The sequence below is a fragment of the Tribolium madens genome, unplaced genomic scaffold (assembly GCF_015345945.1).
Source record: "Tribolium madens isolate multiple individuals breed KSU strain unplaced genomic scaffold, Tmad_KSU_1.1 Scaffold_2;HRSCAF=44;Tcas5.2_LGX, whole genome shotgun sequence".
NCBI classification, from domain to species: Eukaryota; Metazoa; Arthropoda; class Insecta; order Coleoptera; family Tenebrionidae; genus Tribolium; species Tribolium madens.
This window is the reverse complement of record NW_025400995.1, coordinates 3169928-3183006: the sequence shown is the minus strand read 5'-3', so window position 1 is coordinate 3183006 and position 13079 is coordinate 3169928. Positions and strand designations below refer to the sequence as shown.

Here is a 13079-nt window from a genome sequence, read left to right as displayed (position 1 = left end):
TGATCGGATGAATATTGATAAATCATGTGGTGTTGTAGAATGTTAAAGTTCTGTAAAAGTTAATGGTCTATAAAATTTAGTCTGATTTCCTATTTGCTAGTTAATTTTTTTTAATTGTGTTAATGTCTCACAACTTATCGAACTTTCCTCCATTAATAAAACTGGTAGGTCCGTAAACACACCTTATTGTCGTTTTCCACAAATTTATGTGGCCACCACAGTTATGTACATTGCATTCGACCACACTATCAGGGAACTTTGCTAATTACACACCTACGTCTATTTTAACACTCCCAAGTAGACTCCGAACGACTATTTCTCACAAGTCTACACATAAAAATACAAACTTTTAATTACGTTTTCTTCCTATTTCTACTCTCTCTTAAATAACAAAGACAGCAGTTCGACGAAAGCCACTCTTCTAATTGATGCTTTTAAAACAATTTCGTTTTTGCTTTACTCTCGTCGTAAAATTTGATATTTGGTTATTTGGAGCAGAGGTTTGTAGTTTGTGGAGTTTTATGATGAAGACAATAACCTTAAAATCTTGCTCTTTTAATATACATATTCTACATCCTGGTGATGTAAAGTTTATTTTTGTAAAAGCAAACGTAGTTGTAAGTTTGAAACCCACCCTTCTGTATTGTGAATTATTCCAAGCTTTCAGGAACATAAGGCGTAGGAAAGTGTTTTGCTACAGTCGTTTATGTGATATAATTCCGGTGCCGAGATTTCCCCGTTATTTATGAGTAATAGAGGCCTGATTATACTTTACACACTGTGTTTTATGAGTGAATTCTTTTACTCAATTACTACACTAATTCTTTTTCCAAAATCATAACTGTTTAAAGATGCTTTACTACTCAAAATCAAAATTGGTTTAACTGCTGTTTTGCATCGGCTCAATAGTAATTAGATTATTGTTTAATATGAATAGCTAACATTACATGTTTGTATTAACCACATGCAACATCAACCAGATACAATTAAACTGGAAGCTAAGCATTTCATTTCAACAAAGATATTTGTTCTACATACTAACACGATCTGATATTAATCAAAATTACCCGTTACAGCTGTCAAATAACATTCAACAGATTATCTGACACTCCCCCGAAGTTAAACGGGGGAGTCATTTTTACACTGTTACAACGTGTCACCCTTAAAACATGCTTTAACAAGCATCAGAATTACTTCATTTACCTTAATAAAAACTAAATTTTGCAACAAGACAATTTCAAACAAAAAAATAAAATATTTGTCCAGGCGCTTCCACCATTTTAAAACTGTTAGTTACGTTTTACGTTTTTTATTATTAATAGATAGAATCACTAGTACGATGTCAAAAAATAATGACGAATATAGTTTTATAATTTTTAGCTTTATAAGAGATTCCATTTTTAATTTGAATTTGTCCTTGTTAAAGAGCTTTTACTGATGCTTTCCGTAAAACGTTTCTGCATTGTGGTTATTAAAATTTCCAAATAAAAATTAGTACAAGTTGTGTGAGTCGATATGAATTTTGTGGTGTTTATTCAGATTGGAAAGCAATTAGAAGAGTTGTTGGAGTTTGAGGGCGTTGAAAGTTTTGATCGTTAAGAGGATTATCATAGAGCGAGTTTATTACAGTTTTTGTTTGAAGAGAAGGGTATAGAATGGCACAGTTTGAATTATTTTGATACATCCGTAAACAAAACGCAACATCCGATGAAGTAAATCGATCGACATAATTGCAGGTGGAGACTGGTTGCATTGTTCATTATGTCGGTTAGGAGTCAACGTTAACTATTTTAACTGAAGCAATCATGTCCAATCATTACATTACGCAGTAATTTACTGATGGACCTTGCAATTAACATTTATTAACAAATGATTATCTAACATTAATGTTCCACGCTACAATTTGCAGACTCGTTATTCCATGGTTTTGAATTTCCACTTGAAGAGAATCTTGAAATACAAAATACCAACAGTAAGGGGAATTATTTACTTGCTTTCTAATTAACTATGTACAATCTTCAAACCGTTTTTCATCTCTTTGCATTAATAAATATTACATGGATTTAATTAACTGCAACAGCCCTTAAAGTGGAATAACTAAACTTGCATAAAAGGCGTTTAAAAACCGGTATAGGGGAGCAACGAGTGCACAAGAATTTAATATTTTCTCCCATTTCTTTTCCTCTTATTGTAAACTATAAAAAACTCGCCAAGTTTTATTAAATCGTGTTGAGCTTTATACTAAAACGTGTTTATGAAGTGGTCGGGTTTAATCTTTGATTAAAACTTATTGTTCATTAGAAATACTTTCAAAGCGCAAATTACCAGAATTATTAGAATTCCAAACGTAAAAGCCAATGTTTGTTATTCTGGTAATGTATTTTTTCCGAATCCGTTCCGGATAAGCTCTTTTCCAAGTGTGTTAAAAGCTTTAGACTTCTCAACTTAATTATTGTCCTTAGTAATGTTCCCTTCGCCACCTATTAACTTTATTTCGCCATCTGAAATGCACCGACCTATCAAACGGAAATTTCTAATTATTTCACCACTATTGCTTTCCGGGTAATTAAGACTAGTTTTTACTTGCAACGCTCTAAAACTTTACAAAGACAGGTAGATAATTTACCGCAAATACACTGAATAACAATTAGTTCGCAACAATTCGCTAACCGATGAAAACCTAAAAGCAATCTATTAAAAATGATCTCCAGTTGCGGAATTAATTATCTGCAAAGCAACAACAAAATCAGTTTTTTCACGTGCAAACTTTTTAGCTCTCGCCCCAAACTTTGACTACAAAATTAACGTGGGAATATGAATTTTTACGAAGAGACTTGAATACAGAAAGGCATTTGTGATTTGAAAGCAATACTCGTGTTTTCCGTGCAGATCCAGTCAAAATGTTTGATTGATGGTACTATAGGGAGTTTAACCTCACTGATATACTTGTTACTTTAAATTATGATATAAAACTTTTCGGAATTTTTGTTTTATTAAAGCAATTTTTTTGGCGTTAATACATTCTATATTTTATGCTTGGCGGTGCTTAAAACAAGACTATTAGAAAAGTATCGAATATTAATTTTTATTCCGGCCTATCCGCCATTAATGTTGGAATATTTAAAAGTCATGTAAGTTACATAAAAATGGAAGCTTTTTTGAATCATTTGTTGTGTTTTTGTTAGGGAAGTTGTATTAGACGTGAATCCGAACGTTGCGGGTGTATAAAATATTCAGTTTTTCTTCTGTAAAGAGCATTCTCAAAGGATTTTGTTCGTTATTACATTTTGTGCTAAAAAATAGTTGAAAACAAAGTTCAGTTGCGTTATGTCGTTGCGTTTATTATTTCTTTTTGCGTCATTAGGAATGTCGTCAGCTAAGAAGAGAACATTCTTGAAATAATTGGACTTTGCATTGCCAGTTTAACCAGATATTACTTTAGCTGTTCTTTTTTACTAAAAATATTACAAAATCGTGTACTTAGGCAAAATTAAACATTAAATATGCATGCTGAAGAGATATGTTGTGTGCATTGTGGCTTTCCAGTTTTATACTTTTCAATTTAAAAGTTTTCAGGTTTAAATTCTGGTGAGTGTAATTCAGTTGTGGTAATAATAGCCGAGTGCCACTAATTTGTTGATTAAAAATTCCATTCCAGTTCCAATTATGTATTTTTTCGAGGAGTGAAAAGGGATATTCTATTGTAGCCAATGTACGATTTAAACACTTTTGAATGGTATGTAAATGAGTGCCAGACTAAAATTGCGACGCCTGTAGGCAGAGCCTATTCGACCGATGCAAAAGAGTTCTCAATCAAATCCGTCAAGTGTATACGTTATTCATTCTGTGATAGCAAGCTAATTTAATTTACAAATGGACTGATCGTTTGATCCATTACTGAATAAATTCGGAAGTTCTGATTGCTACTGACGCTCCATCGTCTCCATTTTTTATTTCAATTAAATTTGTAATGAAGTTTTTGAGTTTTTATGTAGTTAATTATCTTCTTCTAAATGCTTAGTTCGCAAATTTTGTTACATTACACTGTCACTGCTAATACATTTTTCGCAAATCCGCCGCTTCAACTGAAGCTTTGTTACCATATATTTCTTTCCCTCCACTGATCAAAATTTCTCTTTACAAAGCACCTAGTTTCAATTTTTGTGTTTGTTTGTAATTTAACAACGTAAATGAATCTCTTTTTGCATTGAAATCTTTAGCGAACTCGAAACCAAATAGTTACTCGTCAATAAAATAATTAGTCTACTTTATAATACGCAAAAGTTTGATCGTCATCAAAGAAAAATAATTAAATGAGGGTGTCTCTTCAGCGTTTAGAACTTGGAAAACTTTTTAGAACTTGACGGTTTATCAGCGGTTGCTGTAATAATTTTTTACATCATATAAAATCCGAAATTGAAAATGAAATAAATTATTCAAATTATAGCAAAAGGTTGGCACTAAATGATTAGTTGCATTTTAGATGTTAGAAATTCGTGACGTTTTGATAAGAAACGTGTGCGGCTGAAATCTCTTTTCGTCTTGTTTTTGTCTCCAAGCTTCTCTCTGGGGGAATGTAAATGGTTCAAAATTTCACGGCATACCTGGAATATCTAGAAAATGTGCTTATACCTTTGTAAAATACGTCAAAAATTGGCTTTGTTGCTATACGAGTCTTGTAAGCCATTCGGAATTATGAACTTTATGCACATCAAAAAAATTTACTTTGGATTTCATGAGATGTCTCAGCTATTTCCAAGTGAATAAAATACATTTGCATTCACGTCTGTTTGCTTGTTGCTATCGCAAACGTTGTTCGGATGATAGTAAAGCTATTCAGTCGTGCCGATTCGCGAGAATATCTTAAATAAGTTAGATTGCCACCAGGCACTAGAGATTCTATTACCATCGATCTACGAATTTCAGCTCAAACATGATTCTTATTGAATTTGTGGCGCTTATGCAAAAACAATATAAATTCTCTAGAAAAATAACTCTAAGAAAGTTGCAACGTCAAGTTGTACAAATCCACTAGTGTTTCAGTGCAAATTTTATTAATGTGGAAAGCAAAAGAAAGAACGACAGATTATTTACATTAACCCCGTCGGTTGCAAACTTAATTTCAACATACTCGTACAACCCTAAAGGCTAATGATTACAACTGTAAGAGTAGAACAAGTAGTTACTTGTGTATTTATGATAATACATGTTATATTTTTTTTGTTTTGTGCTGCTAGATGTTGCAATATGTAAATTGTTGATTACTAGACAATTTTGAAGTTAATTTATAAACTTAATTTAGTTAAACGTTAATGTTTTGTTGTTGTCAAAGTAAAGAATATTTCGTTGTAGTAATTCAATTCTCGTCTTGAGAGGGGCTTAATTTCGAGGGAGTTAACGCTGCATGAGGGTTTTGAATATTGAGTTCTTAAAATCCGTATTTTTATGGTCGACTCCAAGTAAATTTTTTAATCAAAATCACGAATACGCGTTTATTTGCATGCCCAAGTCCGTGTCGGATTTAGAGGGAGTTAGCGAATCTGGTGTAGAACAAAAAGAATAAATAAAGTCGACGCAATATCCCGAATGATGTTAAAAGGTTAAGCATTTTTCGAGTTGTCCGTTTTACAATTCGAGGGGAAGGGGTAGGAAGGTTGTAGCGGTAAATTTTCACGACAGGCGACATTAGTTGCTAGGGAGAGTATTCCTGGTATCCCTTGTAGTTTCAGGAACGGCACAATGACTCCTGCAGCTCCAGCCAATAGCTCACTCCATGTCCTGCGGAATTTCTACGAGAACTGTATGCTTAAGGCGGCCCACGGGGACATTTCAGTTTCGCACTGTGATCCCAATTCGAACCGGGTTGCGACATTTGACCATCCATTACACCAGTGCTCGCCAAACAAATAAACCCATAACGAGATTAGTTAACGACAACTCGGACTTCATAATGTCAAACTCGATATCCGATAAACCACTTTCAATTTATGTCAAATAATTTACACCTTACAGTCTTGTGATTATCTAAACTCTATTCTAAATAAAATACATTTTGTGATACATCATACTTAGCTCATCCATCAAATACATTGAAAACCCAATCAACTCAGAATTTATTACCTAATGCTGACATTGGAAAGATCAAACGCTCCATAAAACAAACCACTTCCAACACTTAAATAAATACAATGTAGTTTTGGTGAGACTTCAAGAACACAACCAGCCAATATTAACAATATAATTAATATAAGAGCTGTAATACTTATTACATTAATGTATGATAGAATAAATACGTACAAATTGAAAATAAATTGTAGTTTTGAAAAATCGGATTTTTGACTTTTTAAACGGCGTATCATGGTTATCGCATAAAACGATGTGGTATAAAATGTGCTTGTTTCCTGATGAATGCGTAAAAAGGGCGTACGGATGTGTTTTTCCGATTAAAAGTTTCATTTCAATTAATTTTGGCCATAAATTTTGTGCTGCAATACAATTAATTGGAACAGTTTTAGTGTTTTATATAAATCTGTTCGCTTTAGCAGAACATTTCAAAAAATGCAACTGTTTGAATTTAGTGAGAAGATTGATTGAAAAAAGAACGATGTTAAGATTGATCCCTAATTATCTAGTATAAATGAACTGTTATCTCGCCTTAATCTAGTTGATTGTCCTTTTAATCTAGGAAAGTGCAATCGGAATACTTTTTGAGAGTAAAAGGTTTTCAGGACCTCTGAACCGCTTCGAGGCCGGGCATTCAGGTCTCAGGATACAACAATTATACTGCCTTCCTATTGTCTGTCTTGCGAGTTAATTTACTTTGTATTGAAATACGGCCAGGGAATCTGATTCCTGGGAATTTCGGGATGTCACAACTCCCTCAGTCGTGTAACATGCGACATGCCCCTCTTAAGGATTCCCCCGATGGTGTTTGCTCGCTCCTAACGATCCCAATCGTGCAGATTAACATGACATGTGCTATAACCGATTTAAATAAGCGGCAAACTTCGAATGGCCAATTTGCCCTGTGAAATAGGGCGCTACTGTTTGTTTTCCATTTAAAATTCACGACGAGTAGTCGACGTATTTGCCGAATTGCCGGCTGTTACGCCAAAAATGATCAACTATATACATTTTCAATCAGGATTCGTGAAATGTGTTTAACTAAATATTTATCGCTGTTACATCCGGCCAATTTAGAACCAGATGAGACCAAAATCACCAATCAAGTAGCATCGAATCAAAATTTTCTGCAGAAATCTCACTTCTTTCATTAGATCAGACGAGGAATGCTCCACGAAATTACTTTTGTGTTACATCTATTTCAAACGAAACCTTTTTCACGGATAAATTGAAAGCAACCAAAATTATTCAACTAAGTTTTGTGGTAGAGTAATTGGACGTCGAATATTGTAACAGATTGTTTTAATTTTAGAAAAGCTATAAATTTGAATTAAGCTCGGGGTTATCCGCAGTCGACATCTACGAACATTTCAATTCAAACTTCTATCTCCAGACTTCCGGAACTCCACACTTATCTTACACACCAACACAAAACTCAAAACATTCACAAATAAATACTCTCAAAAGTACATAAAACCACCAAACAATTCTTATTCTTCAAAATTATCTGACAAATTAATCACTGAAACAAAAATTAAAGCCAACATCTACTGAAAAGTAACTTCCGGTCTTTTAATCGTAAACTCTGACAGAAGCACAACACTTAAGCAGATTGCGTGTCTTGATAACTATTTAATTAATATTTAAATGAAAATGCAACCAATTTTAATCATTGTTGATTGTAAAAACATCTCAGCCAAAGAAAATTTCAGTCTAGTCCATAAAAACGATACTTGCGAAGAATACTCAAACAATGTTTGCTCTTATTTTGGCACAGTGTGTTAGTCTAGAATCAGAGAGAAAAGGTCGTCTGCAGAAAGAATTTAAATGAAAACAATTAAAACCCAACAAATTTTCGACTACGCAAAAAAATTTTTCAATTAAAACTTGAATCAAGATTACTAATAGGTATACAAACAAAAAGTGCTTTGTTCATACTCCTTCCTCTAAAAATAAATCCCTAAACTTATTTAGATAAAACAGATAATGCTTCACAGATTGCTGCTTAACGCACTGTGGCTATGAATCAATTTAGGCGAAGGAAACTTATAAGAAGGGTATTGCAGCCTGATCCTAAACTAAACAAATGGCACGAACATTCGAAGGGTGGATCGGTGAAATATTAATTTAGAAAAAAGTTGCTTTTGAGGGTGCTTCCTTAAAAAATTTAAGAGGGTGTGGAAATCTGATTTCGTCTAAAATCAATTCAAGTTCAAGATGATTAAAAGCAATGCTGGTCACATTTTAAACAACTAAACAAAAATATGAATCTGTTGACACGCTTTACCAATTGGGATGTGTGTAGATGTCCCTCCTATCGGGCGTCAAAATCAATAAAACTTGTAATCGCTTGTAAGCGAAGGATTTAACTGAGCGATTAGAATATCAAAGGTAACCTAGAGCAGGTGCAGCTAGTCTGAGCAATTGGACGATATATCAGAATCCCTTCTCGAGATACTGAGCACGCATGAAATTTATTAGAGGGGTGCCCTGATCATAACATGCGATTTGTGGTACGACATTTGACAATTCGTAAATTTCGAGACACGTCTAGGAGACTTTACTCTCACCATAAATGTCTATGTTGATGTTTTAGTTTTGAAGACAACGGCCGCAACGTGTATCTCTTTTTATTACATAATATATGTATGTAGAGCGCGATTCCCGGAGTGCCGCAATAGTGCGGTGTGAGCAAAACGGCTTGTCGTGCTGATTTATTTACACCTTCTACAAGATGCATGGCGCAAAGCAACAGGGTGCACTATTAAATAGAACTATCAAATTTAGATTTTTCACCAGAGAGACCACTTATCAGGTCTGGTCGCTAGTGTGTAAAAATCGCGAGAGATTCCGAAAATTCGGTTTTGGGTTAGCAGTTAAATTGGGATTATTTAGTCGCATTTCTCATTTGGAATTGTGTCGATTTCTGTAATGGGACTGCATTGGATTCGATGACAGATACTTTTGCGAGCGGTCTGTCTCGTCGAGGCCGTAAATATTGGATGGAATAGTTCGCAGACAAACGATTTAGCGTGAAAAGGCCGGGGTTCTCAGGTTCGCTTCAACAAACGGCGGCAACTTGCGTTACTTTCTGAATTTATCGTTGGAATTCGAAAGGCAGTCGCAGTCTTTTGAGCAATTCGTTTAATTTTCTTTTTATTTATGATTTTCAATATGAGAATAGTTGGCAGAAGCGCGCTGCACCTCGATTAATGATGTAAATATTCCGAGGATATTGCAAATAACTCGCAACATCGTGCTCTCGGTTCAGGATATTGGAGTTGAGAGACGGAGTGGATTCAGCGGCGCTAATTCTAACCGGGTGTTTTCGTTCAAGTCGCTATTCCGAATTGGTTCATGATGTTAAAACTTAACAAAAACCAAAAACTCTCCAGTTTAACTCCGATAATAACCGAAGGAAATCCTTAAAATCAACTGCACTGCACTGCTTCGGCTACCAAGCCTAAACTTCCTTGATTGTTAGTTTATTTAAATTACTCTCATTTCAAGCCTCGTTATTTCTACCGCAAAAGTTTTCGTTCTTGGACTTGAAATGAATTGTTGTAGTTTGGAGTTGCGTCACGCCAGTTCAAAGAGTTAATTAGATATATTAATCACTTTTTATTAGCGCTCCTCGGGAGTGTAATGACGGGAGTGCTTCGCAGATTTCACCTCCCAACTTCTAATTATTCCTAAATGTAACAGAAGCACCAAACCGTACTCTACAACGTGTTGCTCACCATTCAATCATCAAAAGTCCACATTTCAATCATCCATCATGATACAACTGAACACTTCCACTTTCTTGATTTTCTCGAGTTAGAAAATTAGAAAATTCGTAACGAGAAAACGAACCGATTCTAATCACGACATGTCGATGCTTGTTAGTCTCTGTTGAAACTAAAATCTGAGCCATTTTGACAAAACTACACGCCTGTGTTATTAATTGTAATATCTGTATTTAAAAGCTCAGTATATTTTTCCCCGAGTAGATTTATTGAGGAGAGAAAGCGATTTATGGAGGTAATAAAACCGGGACCGACGACGCTGCTACAGTTAGTGGTGATTATGCAGTTGGTGGCCAAAGACAACGATGATATTAAAACAACAAATTTATTTTCTCCATATTATCCTCTTAGTATAAATTACCAAAACCGCTTACCTAACTTTCATAATTTTTAAATTAGAAACAAAACATTTTCAATTTTCGAATTAAAGCTCTATTAGTAACTGGTTGCATTGCAACAGAGAAATTAGAAATGATCTGGCGTGGGTTTTAATAGAATGCGAGAATAGCCATTGTGTTACAATTACTAGATAATTAGAAAGTGGCGGAGAGAAGCAGGAGGGTCGCAAATGCGATACGGGAGTTCGCAGGCCAGGAGAATATGTAACTGTCCAGAGGCCATCTGAATACAATTACAGACCAATCAGTGTCCTTTCCCATGGTGGCGCATACAGTTCTGTAATCATCTCACTCCAAATAATATACGTCCCAGTCTGATCGTTTATATATTTAGAAACACCATGGGCACTTTTCCAACAAGAACAAAATCATTTCGTAACTTGCTGAGACATTAATTCAAACCAACCCTTCAATTACTTGTCTAGACAACGCTTGAAGCTAACTACCCTTACACCAATTGATTAACATAAACCAAGAATTTTTCTGAACTGAATTGGTTGCTGTATCGGTTTTCACCACGTTTCTGAATATCATCTTTCAGGTCCTTGAATCACGAAAATGAAACTCCAAACCGAATCGATGCCGAATTAAATATTGTTGTTTTGTGTGCCGTGTTTTCATATAAAAATCTAGCATTATCTCACAGTGACTTAGCGTCAGAGCCATATTTCAGAGGAAATTTATGCAAATTTGTGTTAATACATAATGGATATGTATTTTTTATGTTTTACCTCTTGGGGCGTCCACAACTCTAATCCTGGTCCTTCTAATTTCGGTCTGAGAAGCTTATATAACATGCAGCTGGACACTGTAATTCAGTTATTGTCTCTTGGGTAGTGTGGTTAATGGCTATTGTACAAATCGTGTTAAGTCTTAATTTAATTGTTTAGCATCTCTAATTTAGATTATTTTCTGGCACAAGTCGTGGAAATCCCTTGAACTTGGACTGCCTGGAGCAGTCAAAACCCACAATACTTCACAAATATAAGAGTAACTCAATTAGTTCGTTCGAAGAGCATCAGTAGAATAGTTCCGGTGTTAACACGATGCTTGATTGTTTGGTAAATTTGATCTTAATATAAGTGGTGCTCGTGTTCGTTGTGTTGTTTGTGTGGATGACCGTGTGACTGTTATTAATTACACCTGACGCTTCGCTTTTCGTCTTCTAGCCTAGTTTTGAAAGGATTCAGACTCCGAAAGTTTCAAAGTGATATTTCATTTAGTGGAAGCATTGTTTACGACAAAACCAGTTTCGTTTTACACTCTAAAGAAAGTTTTAATTGATCGGGATTTAAAAGCAATTCTTGTAAAATTTATTGGGCATAAATATTAAATAATATTGCTGTCACGGATTAACAAATTGATTTGCTTGAATAAAACAGGTTTGTTTTTTAGAACTTATTTGGTATTTCAATTTTGTTTAATTAGAACAGGCTTGTCAGCAACTGTTAAGACGTTTCTCAAAACAAAAATGTTGAATGTTTTTTATTTTCCGTAAAGATGAAGGAGTTGTAATTTTGGAGAAAATAAAACGTAATAAAAAGAGTAAGTTGTACGTACCGTACGGAGATATTTTATTAGATTTTATTGGATATTCAAAGGCAAATGCTTGCGCTGGAATTGCGATGGGAATACTGTAACGTTCGTTGGAATTTGTCGTAACTTGATACAAATTTTGTGTTAGTGTGTTAGACGAGCATCTCCACTGCACCTACATTTACAGATGCACTATAATCGTAAAAAATTCGACTATCGACTTGTCCTTCTTGCAAAGTTTGTTGTTTCAATCAAGCCTTGGCGAAAGTTCTTGAGACAAAGATGATATTTCGTTATTTATAAGGAACTCTTGCGAGTTTTTGCTAGACTAGATCATTAATAAACGTGGATTTGGCGTCTTTCCATTGTATTCATCTATGCGGGTGTCTCGATTATCTGAACTTACTGCTAGACCTTGTCGGGCCCATTTAGCTCTACACGTGAAAGGCGGTCCTACTGCCTTCAGCTGCGCGAACCACAGGGCTCCAGACCCAATTCAGGAAACACTGCTAATCTATTTGTTTCATTTATTCCAGACTGCCCATAATACATCCAGACCAAACCAAGATTCCATTAATTCCACCCGTATTCAGACTCGGCTCAAACCTACTTACCCAATTCGAATCTTAACGTAATTATGTCCCCAATTCCGAATATGTTTTTTGCTAAAGATTTAACGCGTTTCTACCCTTCGTTGATAAATTAAACTTGTGAGAATTTGCGACGGAGGCGAAAAATAGCGCTTTATAGCATTACAACTGGCTTGTATTGTCACGTTTAAACGTAAATATGGAAAAATCGATGCAACTTTATATTCTTCTTTATTTGCATTATTCCTAAACCTCTCGGTCGAATTAATAAGAATAATAACTTAATAAAAGTTTTTAAAACATTTAAGAAATTTAACTTATTTCCAACTCCTTTACGACATCGTCAACTTTCAACTTAGTTATCACACATGTTATAAGTTTTTGTCTTCATTTTTGATCCTAAGGGAAAAGAATAACATCTTAGTTCAGTACAAACTTTTAAAATTATTTTTATAAATTAATTCCAGTGTAATTTAGAAAATATTATAATAATTCATCTTTCCTTTATTTAAGCTCAAGAATAACATAGTTCTAATATTTCTTTAACAAGAGTTTTTGTTAAAAGAATACGAAATTAGTTCAGATCCTTTCCACCCTACCAACAAAAGATCAAAGGGGGGATTTACAATCCACTCCACGCTTTG

General features: G+C 34.6%; 1 protein-coding gene across 1 annotated transcript in view; it reads right to left on the bottom strand.

The window, feature by feature from the left end:
• Positions 1–13079, bottom strand: part of LOC123006616 (hemicentin-2-like) — a 191327-nt gene that overhangs the window by 6239 nt on the left and 172009 nt on the right. The gene's annotated exons all lie outside the window — the stretch shown is intronic.